At 38.6% G+C, this 18,649-nt stretch overlaps 1 protein-coding gene across 1 annotated transcript in view; it reads left to right on the top strand.

The window, feature by feature from the left end:
- Positions 1 to 22: 22 nt before the first annotated feature.
- The window catches only part of DENND2B (DENN domain containing 2B), a 180,634-nt gene continuing 162,007 nt past the window's right edge, over positions 23 to 18,649 (top strand). Inside the window, exon 1 of the mRNA XM_068556571.1 lies at positions 23 to 44. The gene's annotated coding sequence lies outside the window, so the exon portion shown is untranslated. The remainder of the gene's footprint in view (positions 45 to 18,649) is intronic.

Below are 18,649 nucleotides of genomic sequence, written 5' to 3'. Positions count from 1 at the left end.
GCTGGGCCTGGAGCATCCTGCGCCGGCGCAGCAGGCCATTGGCGGTGAGGGGTCGAGGGGCGTGGCGGGGGCGGTGAAGCGCGCGGCCCGCACAGAACAAGCCTACCGTGTCCCGGCCGCCGCTCCTGTGAGCGGGTTGTCGGGCTAACTGCCGGAGCGTAGGGGGCGGGGCGGGGCCTGCCGGCTGGCGGGTCGCTGGAGCCGGAGTCGACCCAGTGGCTGAGGCTGTCTGTCCACGCTGTCGCAGGAGCCCCTGGGCCAGGAGCTGGCCCTTAGAGGTCGTCTCCGCCGCTTAACGCGGAGAACCTGTTGTAAAGTCAGGTGGTCTGTTGGGCTAAGAAATTGTGGGGAGTAAGACGCGTGCCTCCAGGCGCCTATTAATGCCTGGTCTATATTTTAGGATATCGCTACTGTAAAACCTCTTTTGTTTGGGGAGATGACTAGGATAGGCCAAACAGTGCGGCTGCCACAGTGGCGTTTGGAGAAGGGAGTCTGTCTGGCCAGCGGGCTGTGGGCTGTGGGCTGTCCAGCCCACAGGGCCAGGGGTGCCTGCGTTGTGTGTAGGGTCTCTCGTAATCCCCTCGTGGTTGCTTCCTCACTCCTCCGGTGAGAAGTATAGACTCACACCTCTTTTTGGAGGCCGCTTCTCTCGGGGGCGGGGGTTCACCTTTCAAGAATAGTTGCCCCACGTTTAAATAAGGAGTCGTGCGTCTTTACCTTCCATTCCACGCCACCGGTTGTCTGGTAGGAGATACAGGGTCTCATTGTGAATTAGTGACTTCGCTACACCATCCTGGCGCGCAGCGAAGCCTTGTTGCTCAGGAGAGACCACTTTAAGGGACACGAGGAAATCCTCAGTGCTGAGCAGGTCTCCTCAGCAGATGGCTTGATTAGCAGTTCTGAGCTATCAGGTGTGTATGAGGATACTACTACAACCTCCATCTGCACTGTTGCTCATTTCCTGCTTTCCTCTCAGCGAAATTGAATGGAAGTCTTCATTATCCTCGGGATAGTTTTCATTGTAGGAGTTTTCTAAAACTTTTCCTTCAGTAAGTGTTTATCAGGTGCCTCCTCTAGAACACAGTGGTTATATGCACAGGGTCCCAAATATCCAGGCTGGAGAGCTGAGTTTGAATTCAGACTCTGCCACTTTTTTGCTGTGTGATTCTGGGCAAACAAATTAACTTCTTTGAGCCTCACTTTTCCTCATCTCTATTCTAGAGGATACCAATAGTACCAATCTCCATAGACTGTGAGCTTCTTGAGGACATGGACCATATCTGCCTTGTTTAGTGAGTTTAAGAGGCATCTAGTATTTTTTTTTAAACGTTTCTTTAATTAATTAATTAATTTATATTTATTTTTTTGGCTGTGTTGTGTCTTCGTTTCTGCGCGAGGGCTTTCTCCGGTTGCGGAGAGCGGGGGCCACTCTTCATCGCGGTGCGCGGGCCTCTCTCTGTCGCGGCCTCTCCCGTTGCGGAGCACAGGCTCCAGACGCGCAGGCTCAGTAGTTGTGGCTCACGGGCTTAGTTGCTCCGCGGCATGTGGGATCTTCCCAGACCAGGGCTCGAACCCGTGTCCCCTGCATTGGCAGGCAGATTCTTAACCACTGCGCCACCAGGGAAGCCCAGCATCTAGTATTTTATCTGCCACAGAAGGGACTGAAAATAGCGACTGAATGCATGAATAGGGTTGCTGTAAGGATTTTGTGAGAGAATTCCTGTAAAATACTCAGCACAATGCCTTGCCAAAAATAAGTGCTCCATAGATATAGCTACCATTACGTGCCAGGTACTGTCCTAGGAGTGGTGGAGAATACAAAGTATAAAGGAGAACTTAAAAGAGGGAATGGTGCACATAAAATCTGTAATGCTAGGAATGAAATATTAAGATTTTGTTCATAAGCTGTTTGCTGTAAGATTGATCCGGATAAGTGCTACGAAGCTTAGAGGAGAAATATATGTTGTTCAGCTGGGGGATCAAGAAAGGTTTTGTAGGAAGGGAACATTTGAGCTGGGCCTTGAAGGATGGCCTAGGAGTTAATGGGGGAAGGGGTAGTTAAGATACCTGTTAATTGCTCTTATAATGAATGTAGTTAGGGGTGAGATAGAATTTGTTCTTCTTTCATTATTTATGGATTTCAAGATCCTGGCTCCATAACTGTTATCTGTGTCTGTGTAACCATGAGCAGACTACTTAACTGTTCTATACCTCAGTTTTGCCATCTATAAAATGGGAATAATAACAGTACATTCCTCATAGGGTAGTTGTGAGGATCAAATAAGTTAATATATGTAAAGTGCTTTAAATAGTACTTGGCACATAGTAAATGCTCAATAAATATTAGCTAGTATTATTATCTTCATCAGACTTCAGCCTTGTCTCCCAATATGCCCTCACTCATCTGAGACTACATCTATACTGCACCCCACTTGACTCTCTTCCCCAGGATTCTATTACTACTCTCCACTCCCAATTCCATTCCAGTTGAAGCATTATCTTTTTGTCAAGGGAACTTTTTGAAATCTTCCATGATTCCCAGGTACAACCTATGTTTTTGTGGCTTTTTTTTTTTTTTTTTAATATTGTGGTACTTATCCCAATCTGATTTAAATTATATGTAGTTCTGGTTCGTTCTCTCCTATCAGCTTATAAACTTCTTGAATGTGGAAACTGTTCCTTATTTGTCCCTAAGTATCCAGGGACTGTTGAGCAGTAGGTGTTCAATAGATATTTGTTGAATTTACTGATTGAATTTTTAATTTAAATAGATTCCTTTTAGGCCAGATAAGAATTGGCTTCTTAAAAAAAAAACCACCTACATACACTTGAATGAATTCAATGAATATTCAGTTGTAACTAATTTTCCCAGAATTTAACATTTAGAAATATATGGGAAAGAAGTTGCTTGGAATGAAACTGAAGCCTGAAACATGAAATTAAATCTTTGTGTTTGTCTTTATGTTTATAAATATGTATACGTATATATATATATTTAAAAATAATTTCAACGTTTGTACTGTATGCCACAGATTGAGAGAATCCTTTTTCTCTTTTTTAAGATTGGATGGAAAAAACTGATGGAACATGACCTGCCATCAGGGCCCTTGTGAATCAAACACAGCCCAAGCCAGGTACTCCTGAAAGCCACTGGTAGAGACTTAGAAATGGACCAACAAATAGAGGGAGGGTATATAATCAGGAATGTACCTGATCATTGATGGAGAAAGAAACCATTGGTATAAGTCTTCCATGATTTCTCTCTTCGTAAGGGTAAATTCATTACAGAGAACACATAGAAGTTATTTGCCTAGGTTATGTTTGGGGGAATAGATGACTGGAGGAAGCCTCTATTCCTGAGATCTGAGGAAAGAGATTGATGCCGTATTTGGGACTTTTTGAGGACAAAAAACAAATCTAGTGAAGAGCAGTGTAAATTCTTTTTCTCTATGTGGAGGGGGCAAAAAAGGGTTAAAAACGTAGGCTGCAAAAGTGGGTGTCATGCCAGTTAGACAATGATTTATGCTGCACATACCAAAGAATGTATAAATCATTTTATCTGACAGGTGGTATTTTTATTTCTTCAGCAGACTTAGCTTTAGAATCATTATAGCTTTGTAAAGTAGTATTACAGTCATTAGATCATGACTGAGTGAGTCATTAGATCATTCATTTTGCCTGGTTACATCAACTCATTGGGTTATTGGGGAATGAAAGGAACTCATCAAAATTGTCATCTCAATTATATAGATTGAAGAAAATGAATCCAACTTCTGAGAATTAGCTTTCACAAAATGTTAAAAATTGACTGGAAGTTAAAAAATTGGTTGCAGAGCAGGAATGATTAGTGAAAAGTTTTGTCATTTTAAAAACTATCAGAGATTAAAGGAATAGTAATTTTGGAAGATATAAATAGTTGGAATCCATGTAGAGTTTTTTAAAAACTACTTTGAGGCATAATTTACATATAAAATTCACCTGATCGAAGTATACAATTCAGTACATTTTAGTTAATTTATGGAATTATGCAATCATCATCACAATCCAGTCTTGGAACATTTTCATGACCTAAAAAAGAACCCTAGTGCCCACCATATGCAGTCAGTCTTAGCTCCCACCCCTAGACCCAGGCGACCACTATTCTGCTTGCCATTTCTATAAATTTGCCTTTTCTGTCCAGTTCCTATAAATGAATCATACAATATGTGACCTTTTTGTCTGGCTTCTTTCACTTAGCATGATGTTTTTGAGGTTCATCCATATTGTAGCATGTATCAGTACTTCATTCCTTTTTATGGCTGAATAATATTGCATTGCTATATTAATATACTACATTTTGTTTATCCATTTACCAGTTGTTTCCAGCTTGGGGCTGTTATGAAGAAGGCTGCTATGAAAGATTGGGTATAAGACTTTGTGTGGATACAGGTTTTCATTTCTCTTGGGGAGATACTTAGGAGTTAAATTTTTGGGTGATACAGTAAATTTATGTTTAACATTTTAAGAGACTGCCAAACTGTTTTCCAGAGTGGCTGTGCCATTTTACATTTCCACAAGCAATGTATGAAGCTTCCAATTTTTCTACATCCTCCTCAGTGCTTGTTATTGTCTTTTTTTTTGTTGTTAATTTGTCTGCGTCAGGTCTTAGTTGCGGCACGTGGAATCTCTCGTTGCAGTATGTGGTTCAGTAGTTGCGGCTCGCAGGCTCTCTACTTGTGGCGTGCAGCCTCAGTAGTTGCGGCGTGTGGGCTCTCTAGTTGTGATGCGTGGGCTCCAGAATGCACGGGCTAAGTAGTTGCGGTGCGTGGGCTCAGTAGTTGCGGCGCGTGGGCTCAGTTGCCCCACGGCATGTGGGATCTTTGTTCCCCAACCAGGGATTGAACCTGTGTTCCTTGCTTTGGAAGGCAGATTCTTAACCACTGGACCACCAGGGTAGTCCCTGTTATTGTCTTTTTGATTATAGTCATTCTAATGGGTGTGAAGTAGTATCTCATTGTGATTTTAATTTGCATTTCCTTAATGGCTAATGATGTTGAACATGTTTTCTTGCGGTTATTAGCCATTCCTATTTCTTCTTTCATGAAATGTCTATTCAAATCTTCTGCTCCATTTTTAAATTGTCTTTTTTAAAAAATTGAGTTGTAAGAGTTCTTATTTTTAGCAAGAATTCTTTATCAGTTGTGTGATTTATAAGTATTTTCTCCCAGTCTGTGTCATGGCTTTCATTTTCATAATAGTGTCTTTTGAAGCACAAACATCTTAAATTTTGAGGAAGTCCAACTTATTAATTTTTTTCTTTTATGGATTGTACAATATTTTTGATGTCATATCTAAATATATCTTTGCCTAACCCAAGGTCATGAAAATTTTTTCCCTATGTTTTCTTCTAAAAGCTTTATATTTTAGTTTTTACATTTAGGTTTATGCCATTTTGCATTCATTTGTATGTGTTATGAGGTAAGGGTCTTTATTCTTCTCTTTACATGCAGATGTCCAATTATCTTAGTACCATTTGTTGAAAAGACTATCCTTTTCTCATTAAATTGCTTTGGCACTTTTGTTAAATATCAATTATTTAACAAATTAAATATAAGGCTCAGGTTTTGGATCTTTTAATTCTGTTCCATTGACCTGTGTTTGTCCTTATGTCAGTATCACACTGTCTTGATTATTATAGCTTTCTAGTAAGTTTGGAAATTGGCAGCTATGAATCCATTGACTATGTTCTTAATTTTCAAAATTGTTTTGGTATTCTAGGTCATTTGTATTTCCATAAAACTTAAATTCAGCTTATCAGCTTATGCATAATGATTATTAGGATTTTGATAGAGATTGTACTGAATCTATAGATCAATTTAGGAAGAATTGTAATCTTAACAACATTAGGTTTTTGAATTCATGAAAATGGAACATCTGTGTATTTCAGTTTTTTTTTTTAGTTTTTCTCAGCAATGTTGTATAGCTATTACTGTACTCTTGCACTTCTTTTAACAAATGTATTAAATACTTAATTTTTTATGTCATTGGGAATAGAATTGTTTTCCTGATTTTATTTGCAGATTATGTACTAGTATATAGAAATATAGTTGATTTTTACATATTGATATTGTGTCCTGTGACCTTGCTGAATTCGTTTGCTAGTACTAGTAGGTTTTTTGTGGATTCTCGTTGCACTTGGAGTTCATTGCACTTCTTGAATGTGTAGATTGTTTTTCCTCAAATTTGGGAAGTTTTGGGCCTTTTTCTCCTGCCCTTCTCTCTCTCTCTCTCCTCCTTCTGGGGCTCCCCTTACACATATGTTAGTATGTGTTTATTTTTCTTCATTGTTTTTCCTTTCTTTTCTTTAGATTGGATAATCTCTATTGATATATCTTCAAGGTCACTAATTCTTTTTTTCTGCAATCTCAAATCTGCTGTTGAATCCCTTGGTGAATTTTCATTTCAGTTACTGTGCTTTTCAACTCTGGCATTTGTTTTGTTTTATAATCTCTATCTTTTGATTGATATTCTCTATTGAGTTATTGTCATACTTTAATTTAAAAAGTTGTTTATTTTTTCAGTTCTTTGAACATATTTATAACAGCTGCCTTGAAATCTTTGTTAAGTCTAACATTTAGGCCCCCTCAGAGCCAGTTTCTATTAAGTGTGTCCTCTTTCTGTATATAGGCCTCCCTTTCCTATTTATTTGTATGTCATAATTTTTTGTTGAAAACTGAACATTTTAGATCAGGGACCAACAAATGTTTTCTATAAAGGACCATACAGTAAATATTTTAGGCTTTGCAAGCTATGTGGTCTCTGTTGTAACTAACTCTGCTATTGTAGTGGGAAAGCAGACATAGGCAATATGTAAATGAATGAGCATAGATGTCTTCCCAAAAAACCTTTATGTAAAAAAAAACAGGCAATGGGCCATAATTGGGCCATGGGCTATAGGTTGCTGACCTCTGTTTTAGATAATATAGCAGCTCTCGATTCTGATCTGCCCCCTCCCCAGGGGTTGTTGCTGCTACTGTTGTTTGTTTGTTGTTTTGTAACTTGCCTGGACTAAGTCTGTAGAGTCTGTCTCCCCTGCAATGTGTGGCCACTGATGTGTCTCCTCAGTTTTTTTTTTCTTTTAATTCTTATTTTTATTTTTAAGCCTGACTTCCTAGGGATTGTCAGAATAGTTTAGTGGTCAGCTAATGATTGGTAACAGGTTGTACTTAAATATCTTGAGCCTAGTTTGGCTTTACCCTTTGCTGAGTATCTGTGTATGACTTGAGCAACACATTTAAAGTTCAGTCAAGTCTGCTGTGACTTTTATTTTCTGTATATGCAAGGCCTCACATTCAGCCGGTGCATAACCTTGGACATGGGCACACCTTCCAGACCACCAAGGATATGTGAGAGCTTATCAAGGTCCACTACTTAAATTTAGTAGTAGTAGTAGACCTTGATAAGTTTCTCTGGATCTCACTTAAATTTCTGGCTGCTCTATTGCTTGCCCCAGCCAGTACTGCAGTCTCAGCCAGCTGTAATATTAATTTTCCGTGATCGTTTACCACTTATTTTCTAAGATCATTTGTTTCCGACAATACTCTGGACACCAAATTAAGCCATCACCCTCCAAGCAGCAGAGCTGCTGGTTTTCATGGCTTGTCCTGTCCTCATAGAATCATGATGTTGGAGTTGGGGGTAGGGAATAGGGAATGAGAACAGCCTCTGATGCCCCAGATCCCTACTTTTCTTAACAGAGTTTCGGTTGTTGTTGTTCTTTTAAATAATGCTTTTCAATTTGTTGTGTACCTCTGGTTAATTTCCCCCCGCCCCAAAATCTTGAAATGATTGTTTTGATAATTTTGTATAATTTTAATGTAGCTTTTTGGATAGATGATTTGTCAATCTCCTCAGTCCAGAATTCTGGAAGTGTTCCCAATGTGGAGGGGTTTTTTTGGTTTGTTTTTTTGTTATGTTCTAGTCTTTTATTGGATGAATGTTGATAAGAGTAATTTAAAGAATTGTAAGCCCTTTCTAAATACATTGAATAGACATTTACAGTTTGCTGTGAGAAGAAGAAATGAGTAAGAAAGTCATTGTTTTTGAGAAGTTTATAATCTAAGAGTGGAGGTACGTACTATGTGAACAAGAGGACTGAGTAACCGTGATGTACAGTGGAACTTGATAAGTAGCATAGAACAATGTCTGGGGAGTTGAGAGTGGCAGAGGTTACTTCCAGTTTGGGGACCTTGAGAGGTGCCTGCACCAGGCTGGAAATCTAGGTATGATTCCAGAAAAAAAATGCATCATGGAAAAAATCCCATGAAAGGGAAATGTTCTTTGCATTTGGGGCAAATGAAAAATACATGCCAATGTGGAGTTTTAATGTCCTAAAAACTGACACAGTATATCTTCACAGACCCAGCTGCTTTTTAAAAATTAACATATTGATCTTCCTGTTCCCTTCCAATTTTGTAACCCTCCTAATCTTTTTAAAAAAAATTTATTTATTTATTTATTTTTGGCTGTGTTGGGTCTTCGTTTCTGTGCGAGGGCTTTCTCTAGTTGCGGCAAGCGGGGGCTACTCTTCATCGCGGTGCACGGGCCTCTCACTGTCGCGGCCTCTCTTGTTGCGGAGCACAGGCTCCAGACGCGCAGGCTCAGTAGTTGTGGCTCACGGGCCCAGTTGCTCCGCGGTATGTGGGATCTTCCCAGACCAGGGCTCGAACCCGTGTCCTTTGCATTAGCAGGCAGATTCTCAACCACGGCGCCACCAGGGAAGCCCCTCCTAACCTTTTAAAATATAACTCTTTTAACTCTCTCTCTTTTTTTAATTGAAGTATAGTTGATTTACAATGTTGTGGTAGTTTCAGATATACAACAAAGTGATTCAGTTATACATACATATATATCTATTTTTTTTGAGATTCTTTTCCCTTATAGGTTATTACAAAATATTAAGTATAGTTCCTTGTGCTATATAGTAGGTCCTTGTTGGTTATCTATTTTTTAAAAATATAGTTATTTATTTATTTGGTTGCACCAGCTCCTAGTTGTGGCAGGTAGGCTCCTTAGTCGTGTCACGGGGGCTCCTTAGTTGTGGCATGAGAACTCTGAGTTGCGGCATGCATGTGGGATCTGGTTCCCTGACCAGGGATCGAACCCGGGCCCCCTGCATTGGAAGTGTGGAGTCTTATCCACTGAGCCACAAGGGAAGTCCCAGTTATCTATTTTATACGTAGTAGTGTGTTCATGTTAATCCCAAACTCCTAATAACTCTTAACTCTCTTAAGATTTACTTTTACATATTCTTTAGGATGAAATTTATGTTTATTCTTTCCGTCAATATTTCTTTATTTGTTCAGTGGTCATTTATTAAGCCTCTGTTCTGTATTGATGTTTGGATGTATTTCCATTCCCGGAAGCTCTAACAAGTGGAGCAGGAAACCATATTTCTAGGGTTAGTTTTATACCAGTCCTAGAGAAAACTTTACTTATATTTCCTGGTCTGTACTAAGTTTACCTAATTATAATTATAGGTATACCCTAGTTTAAGAAATAATAGAAATTAAGATTTTAAAGAAATAATAGGGTGACTATATCATTTAAAATGTACCATTTACACTCAAATATTTGTATCTTTCAGTTTTGTGACTCTTTTTTCCAGTCACATACCATCCCCTTTGCATTTTGTGGAGAGTGCATAAAATAGTCTACACATAAAGTTTTGTTTTGTTTTGTTTTTTCCCATGAGGCCCAATAGTAACTAAGGCAAAGATGTTCTGTTTGGGAGGGAAGGAGCAGATTGGGTGGATATTGGAAGTAATGGCTGGTGGCTGTGGAATATGGAGAAGGACCTCATAGTTGCAGTGGCTCAAATTGTTATCTGAGGTGCCCTGACTACAGGATAAGGCAGGCAGGTAGAGAGGTATGCCACATTTCATATTACTTTGTTACTTGGGCCAGGGAAATTTTGCTCTGGGTTGTGGACTGGGTAAGATTCGGCAAAAGATGAGTGGGACATAGGATGCTTTCAGTGTGAGAAAGGGGGAAGAGAAGATGGGTGATGGGATTGTAGCAGAATAGAACAGGTAGGCTGGTGGAGAGAGGAGGTACAAAAAAGCTGACTAGGCTGTATGCAAGGCAGGAGATTTCTCTAGCTGATAGTAGGTGTTCTGAGTCAACACCTAGATCCTCATCGTGCTTTTTGCAGTTTAAGAAAGTGAGGTGAGGTCAAAGGTTTATTTTAGTAGATATGACAGTAGGATTTTTGGATCCATTATCTGGTACATAGTGGGGACAGAAGGAAATGTACGAGAAAATATTTCAGACAAATAGGTTAGGTCTGGTCCTCTAACTTAATCTTTGATTTAATTTTTTTTTTTAAATTAATAGCTACTTTATTTATTTAATTAATTAATTTATTTATGGCTGTGTTGGGTCTTCGTTTCTGCGCGAGAGCTTTCTCTAGTTGTGGCAAGCGGGGGCCACTCCTCATCGCGGTGCGCGGGCCTTTCACTATCGCGGCCCCTCCCGTTGCAGGGCACAGGCTCCAGACGCGCAGGCTCACTAGTTGTGGCTCACGGGCCCAGTCGCTCCGCGGCATGTGAGATCTTCCCAGACCAGGGCTCGAACCCGTGTTCCCTGCATTAGCAGGCAGATTCTCAACCACTGCCTCACCAGGGAAGCCCTGATTTAATTTTTGTACTGACATCTCACGAGATGTTAGTTAGATGCTAGCTTAGCGTCAATGCTAGCACTTGTAAAATAAAATGTTAAAACAAAAATTAAGATAATGGATGTAAAATATTTTGAAAAATTAATTGCTATATAAATGCAAGAAAATCTTATCATTGTATAATGCTAGAATATTTAGAGCTGCTGCTAAATGAAAATTTCTCGTAAGATAAAGCTTCACCAAAATCATGATGAAAATTAATAGAAAGATAAGATTTAATTTACCACCAAATTTCAACAACCATGTACTGAGTATACGCTTGTTGAGCAGTGAGGTCCATGTGTGTTAAAAGTGAAGGACAGATCACTTGTCAGAGATTCTAAAGATACCATCATTTAAAAATCCTCTGTGCCCTTTTCTGCTTATTGTGTTCATAATGCTAGTTAGACTCAGTACATTTGCTTTGTAAGAAGTCAAAGAAGAAGATTTTTCCAAAAAAAGATGATAGTCTGTTTATCTAGGCCCTCCAAAAGCATTTCCTGCCAGGCAGTTGACATGTAGCCTTGGCACAATTTCAGGAAACTATTTGCTTCTGTTTACCCTTTCCAGATACAGCATCTCCTAGGAATTGAGATGAGGAATCTCCTTTAACTCTTTTAAATTTTAGAAGCATACTTTATATAACACTTTAGAATCTACTCTTTATACTAGCACAATGAGAATTCTTGTGCCTTTAAAAGAAAAATGCATCTGTTTTAGTAATTCCCTGCTAGGAAAATCAAAGCCTTTAACAGAGTTAACCCAATAAAATGTACTTAGAATATTCCTTTCCCCTAAGATTGTTAAGATAAATCTCTTTCAGAAAACTCAATGCAATTATATCTGAATATGTAAAACTTATTAAATTATGGGACAACTGATAACATTTCTAAAATCTTTCCTCACTAAGAAAAAGAACCCACCATTGAGTTTCTTCTGAAGAATATGTTCTACTTAATTCATTTATAATATTTTTCTTTTTATGTAACATTTCAGAAATATTTTGTAAAGTGGGCTACACTATATTAAAATAAATTACTCAAAATTTTTATTCCTTTTAGGGAGCCAATTTGTTTCTAAATGTTCTTAATACTCATTTTACAGTTAGGAATGCAGGAGCATATTATATATAGCTTTATTATAACCTCAGAATACATGTTATTTTAATTAAGTATAAATATATCTTTGAGGGAATGTGATGGCAAATGTATTAATTTAAAGAGAGAAATTTGAGATACAGAAAGGTATAATTACGTGACGTACATACTACAGTTAAATGTGAGCAAATTTAGGTCTTCTCTGTACACCGTTGTTAAATAAACTAATATTACTTACCTCCTTTGTCCTGCCAGAATGAGCTAGAAAGGATTCTAAAATTCTAGCCAGCCCCAAACTATAGACAACAATGGATGGGGAAGGAGGACAAGAAGCTGTGGTGAGACTGAAATAGGTGGCATGAGCATAGGTGGCAAGAGAATAAAGTTTGTGATCAGGCCTGGGCTAGGGATCCAGAGCCAGATAAGTGTTTGAGATTGGGCATATCCATGATCCAAGATCAGAACAAGGCCATGGATCAGAATCAGATAGCCTCTGAATGGCAAGGCTCAGGGCAAGCAACAGATCAAAGACAAAGAGTATAAGAGATTGACATACAAACACCAGTGGCATGGGTAGATGGGGAATAATGAGCACATGTCCAGGGTCTGGAGTCTCAAACTTAAGGTCTACCATTAGAATCTGACCTCGTATACATCTGGACAACATAGGTTTCTCACTTCCCACCCTCCTTTCTCTCTGTCATTTACAAGATTTCAGACTTAGTTGGAAGTCATGACCCTACTTTCGCACACTGATACTGAAGGCTTAGGTGCTGAGATGAATGGCTCCCTGCTTTAAGGGAATCAGAAATCAACATAGCTTGCTGAGGTCCACAGAGTTCTACCTTAGAGGCTGGAGTTGTAAGGGCAAAAAGATTGAGCAAGCCTAGGGTCTCCACTGGTACCACAAACAAAGAGTTATCTTGGTCTTGTGAATTGGTGGCTTTGGTTCCTTCCATGACTTCTTAATCTGTGTCTTGAAACCATATTGACTTCTGGACTGTGTGGCCCTATAACCGTCTGATCACCGAGTGACTGCCTTAACCCAATACTGAGAATTTATACTACCTTGATTTTCAGGACTTCCAGCTATATATTCCAGAGGAAGTAAAGAATAGGAAATCCAGAATCAGGATGAAACAAGCAAAATGACTGAGACATCCATTCCATTAGTCAGGAAACTAGCATCACTGTTCTTTGTGGACTGAACTTATCCCCACCCTCACTGCATTGCCTGTCCTGGATTAAGCCCTTAATAAACATTGGTTGGATATTGAATTATGGGGTCTGCAAGTGATGGAAGTAACTGAATGGGAGAAGGAGTGAGGGCATAACTCCTGACATAGGCACAGAGCCTGAATACAGCTTTCAGATGTGAGAAAGATGGAACTGTATTGCTATATAGGAATGTCCTAGAAATGAACTAAGACACAAAGAAATTATTGACCTATCCAAGGCTATAGAACCATTCAGGGAAATTAACTAGAAATTAACAGTGTCTTTGTTCCTAGATTTTTGCTGTGCACACTAAACAAATGGGTTGTAAAGATTCAAAACAGTGCTTAGGCCAGCAAAAAAAGGTTTTTTAATTAATGTAAAGTTTGAGTAAGTGAAATTTTGAAGATGATGGAATCTAATTGATTACTTCCTTACTGTTTAACCTGTAAATAATCTCCCCTTTCAAAGTGCTCATTATGTATAGTAGTGATTATGCAGAGAAAAAGCCTGTGATGAAAATGTGGTATAAAATTGTGTTCTTTGAGAGCCTCCCATCAAGCCTCTTAGATAGCCTCAACCACCAGAGGACAGACAGCAGAAGCAAGAAAAACTACAATCCTGCAGCCTGTGGACCAAAACCCACAGTTACAGAAAGATAGACAAGATGAAAAGGCAGAGGGCTATATACCAGATGAAGGAACAAGAAAAAAACCCCAGAAAAACAACTAAATGAAGTGGAGATAGGCAACCTTCCAGAAAAAGAATTCAGAATAATGATAGTGAAGATGATCCAGGACCTCGGAATAAGAATGGAGGCAAAGATTGAGAAGATGCAAGATATGATTAACAAAGACCTAGAAGAATTAAAGAACAAACAAACAGAGATGACCAATACAATAACTGAAATGAAAACTACACTAGAAGGAATCAATAGCAGAATAACTGAGGCAGAAGAACGGATAAGTGACCTGGAAGACAGAATGGTGGAATTCACTGCTGCGGAACAGACTAAAGAAAAAAAAAATGAAAAGAAATGAAGACAGCCTAAGAGACCTCTGGGGCAACATTAAACGCAACAACATTCGCATTATAGGGGTCCCAGAAGGAGAAGAGAGAGAGAAAGGGCCAGAGAAAATATTTGAAGAGATTATAGTTGAAAACTTCCCTAACATGGGAAAGGAAATAGCCACCCAAGTCCAGGAAGCGCAGAGAGTCCCATACAGGATAAACCCAAGGAGAAACACGCCGAGACACATAGTAATCAAAATGGCAAAAATTAAAGACAAAGAAAAATTATTGAAAGCAGCAAGGGAAAAACAACAAATAACATACAAGGGAACTCCCATAAGGTTAACAGCTGATTTCTCAGCAGAAACTCTACAAGCCAGAAGGGAGTGGCATGATATACTTAAAGTGATGAAAGGGAAGAACCTACAACCAAGATTACTCTACCCGGCAGGAATCTCATTTAGATTTGATGGAGAAATCAAAAGCTTTACAGACAAGCAAAAGCTACGAGAATTCAGCACCACCAAACCAGCTCTACAACAAATGCTAAAGGAACTTCTCTAAGTGGGAAACACAAGAGAAGAAAAGGACCTACAAAAACAAACCCAAAACAATTAAGAAAATGGTCATAGGAACATACATATCGATAATTACCTTAAACGTGAAAGGAATAAATGCGCCAACCAAAAGACACAGGCTTGCTGAATGGATACAAAAACAAGACCCATATATATGCTGTCTACAAGAGACCCACTTTAGACCTAGGGACACATACAGACTGAAAGTGAGGGGATGGAAAAAGATATTCCATGCAAATGGAAATCAAAAGAAAGCTGGAGTAGCTATACTCATATCAGATAAAATAGACTTTAAAGTAAAGAATGTTACAAGAGACAAAGAAGGACACTACATAATGATCCAGGGATCAATCCAAGAAGAAGATATAACAATTATAAATATGTATGCACCCAACATAGGAGCACCTCAATACCTAAGGCAACTGCTAACAGGCATAAAAGAGGAAATTGACAGTAACACAATAATAGTGGGAGACTTTAACACCTCACTTACACCAATGGACAGATCATCCAAAATGAAAATAAATAAGGAAACAGAAGCTTTAAATGACACAATAGACCAGATAGATTTAATTGATATTTATAGGACATTCCATCCAAAAACAGCAGATTACACGTTCTTCTCAAGTGCGCACGGAACATTCTCCAGGATAGATCACATCTTGGGTCACAAATCAAGCCTCAGTAAATTTAAGAAAATTGAAATCATATCAAGCATCTTTTCTGACCACAATGCTATGAGATTAGAAAGCAATTACAGGGGAAAAAACGTAAAAAAGACAAACACATGGAGGCTAAACAATACGTTACTAAATAACCAAGAGATCACTGAAGAAATCAAGGAGGAAATCAAAAAATACCTAGAGACAAATGACAATGAAAACACGACGACCCAAAACCTATGGGATGCAGCAAAAGCAGTTCTAAGAGGGAAGTTTATAGCTATACAAGCCTACCTAAAGAAACAAGAAAAATCTCAAGTAAACAATCTAACCTTACACCTAAAGAAACTAGAGAAAGAAGAACAAACAAAACCCAAAGTTAGCAGAAGGAAAGAAATCATAAAGATCAGAGCAGAAATAAATGAAATAGAAAAAAAGAAAACAATAGCAAAGATCAATAAAACTAAAAGCTGGTTCTTTGAGAAGATAAACAAAATGGATAAGCCATTAGCCAGACTCATCAAGAAAAAGAGGGAGAGGACTCAAATCAATAAAATCAGAAATGAAAAAGGAGAAGTTACAACAGACACTGCAGAAATACAAAGCATCCTAAGAGACTACTACAAGCAACTTTATGCCAATAAAATGGACAACCTGGAAGAAATGGACAAATTCTTAGAAAGGTATAACCTTCCAAGACTGACCCAGGAAGAAACAGAAAATATGAACAGACCAATCACAAGCAATGAAATTGAAACTGTGATTAAAAATCTTCCAACAAACAAAAGTCCAGGACCAGGTGGCTTCACAGGTGAATTCTATCAAACATTTAGAGAAGAGCTAACACCTATCCTTCTCAAACTCTTCCAAAAAATTGCAGAGGAAGGAACACTCCCAAACTCATTCTATGAGGCCACCATCACCCTGATACCAAAACCAGACAAAGACACTACAAAGAAAGAAAATTACAGACCAATATCACTGATGAATATAGATGCAAAAATCCTCAACAAAATACTAGCAAACAGAATCCAACAACACATTAAAAAGATCATACACCACGATCAAGTGGGATTTATCCCAGGGATGCAAGGATTCTTCAATATACGCAAATCAATCAATGTGATATACCATATTAACAAATTGAAGAAGAAAAACCATATGATCATCTCAATAGATGCAGAAAAAGCTTTTGACAAAATTCAACACTCATTTATGATAAAAACTCTCCAGAAAGTGGGCATAGAGGGAACCTACCTCAACATAATAAAGGCCATATATGACAAACCCACAGCAAACATCATTCTCAATGGTGAAAAACTGAAAGCATTTCCTCTAAGATCAGGAACGAGACAAGGATGTCCACTCTCACCACTATTATTCAACATAGTTCTGGAAGTCCTAGCCATGGCAATCAGAGAAGAAAAAGAAATAAAAGGAATACAAATTGGAAAAGAAGAAGTAAAACTGTCACTGTTTGCAGATTACATGATATTATACATAGAGAACCCTAAAACTGCCACCAGAAAACTGCTAGAGCTAATTAATGAATATGGTAAAGTTGCAGGATACAAAATTAATGCACAGAAATCTCTTGCATTCCTATACACTAATGATGAAAAATCTGAAGGAGAAATTATGGAAACACTCCCATTTACCATTGCAACAAAAAGAATAAAATACCTAGGAAGACAACCTAGGGAGACAAAAGACCTACCTAGGGAGACAAAAGACCTGTATGCAGAAAACTATAAGACACTGATGAAAGAAATTAAAGATGATACCAACAGATGGAGAGATATACCATGTTCTTGGATTGGAAGAATCAACATTGTGAAAATGAGTATACTACCCAAAGCAATCTACAGATTCAATGCAATCCCTATCAAATTACCAATGGCATTTTTTACGGAGCTAGAACAAATCATCTTAAAATTTGTATGGAGACACAAAAGACCCCGAATAGCCAAAGCAGTCTTGAGGCAAAAAAATGGAGCTGGAGGAATCAGACTCCCTGACTTCAGACTATACTACAAAGCTACAGTAATCAAGACAATATGGTACTGGCACAAAAACAGAAACATAGATCAATGGAACAAGATAGAAAGCCCAGAGATTAACCCACGCACCTATGGTCAACTAATCTATGACAAAGGAGGCAAAGATATACAATAGAGAAAAGACAGTCTCTTCAATAAGTGGTGCTGGGAAAACTGGACAGCTACATGTAAAAGAATGAAATTAGAATACTCCCTAACACCATACACAAAAATAAACTCAAAATGGATTAGAGACCTAATGTAAGACTGGACACTATAAAACTCTTAGAGGAAAACATAGGAAGAACACTCTTTGACATAAATCACAGCAAGATCTTTTTTGATCCACCTCCTAGAGTAATGGAAATAAAAACAAAAATAAACAAATGGGACCTAATGAAACTTCAAAGCTTTTGCACAGCAAAGGAAACCATAAACAAGACGAAAAGACAACCCTCAGAATGGGAGAAAATATTTGCAAACGAATCAACGGACAAAGGATTAATCTCCAAAATATATAAACAGCTCATTCAGCTCAATATTAAAGAAACAAACACCCCAATCCAAAAATGGGCAGAAGACCTAAATAGACATTTCTCCAAAGAAGACATACAGACGGCCACGAAGCACATGAAAAGATGCTCAACATCACTAATTATTAGAGAAATGCAAATCAAAACTACAATGAGGTATCTATCACCTCACTCCTGTTAGAATGGGCATCATCAGAAAATCTACAAACAACAAATGCTGGAGAGGGTGTGGAGAATAGGGAACCCTCTTGCACTGTTGGTGGGAATGTAAATTGATACAGCCACTATGGAGAACAATATGGAGGTTCCTTAAAAAACTAAAAATAGAATTACCATATGACCCTGCAATCCCACTACTGGGCATATACCCAGAGAAAACCGTAATTCAAAAAGACACATGCACCCGAATGTTCATTGCAGCACTATTTACAATAGCCAGGTCATGGAAGCAACCTAAATGCCCATCAACAGACGAATGGATAAAGAAGTGGTGGTACATATATACAATGGAATATTACTCAGCCATAAAAAGGAACGAAATTGAGTCATTTGTTGAGACGTGGATGGATCTAGAGACTGTCATACAGAGTGAAGTAAGTCAGAAAGAGAAAAACAAATATCGTATATTAACGCATGTATGTGGAACCTAGAAAAATGGTACAGATGAGCCGGTTTGCAGGGCAGAAGTTGAGACACAGATGTAGAGAACGGACATATGGACCCAAGGGGGGAAAACTGCGGTGGGGTGGGGATGGTGTTGTGCTGAATTGGGTGATTGGGATTGACATTTATACACTGATGTGTATAAAATTGATGCC

Source organism: Eschrichtius robustus, chromosome 11 (genome assembly GCF_028021215.1).
Source record: "Eschrichtius robustus isolate mEscRob2 chromosome 11, mEscRob2.pri, whole genome shotgun sequence".
Classification (NCBI taxonomy): domain Eukaryota; kingdom Metazoa; phylum Chordata; class Mammalia; order Artiodactyla; family Eschrichtiidae; genus Eschrichtius; species Eschrichtius robustus.
The sequence above is the reverse complement of the archived record's forward strand: the minus strand, read 5'-3'. Positions and strand labels throughout refer to the sequence as shown.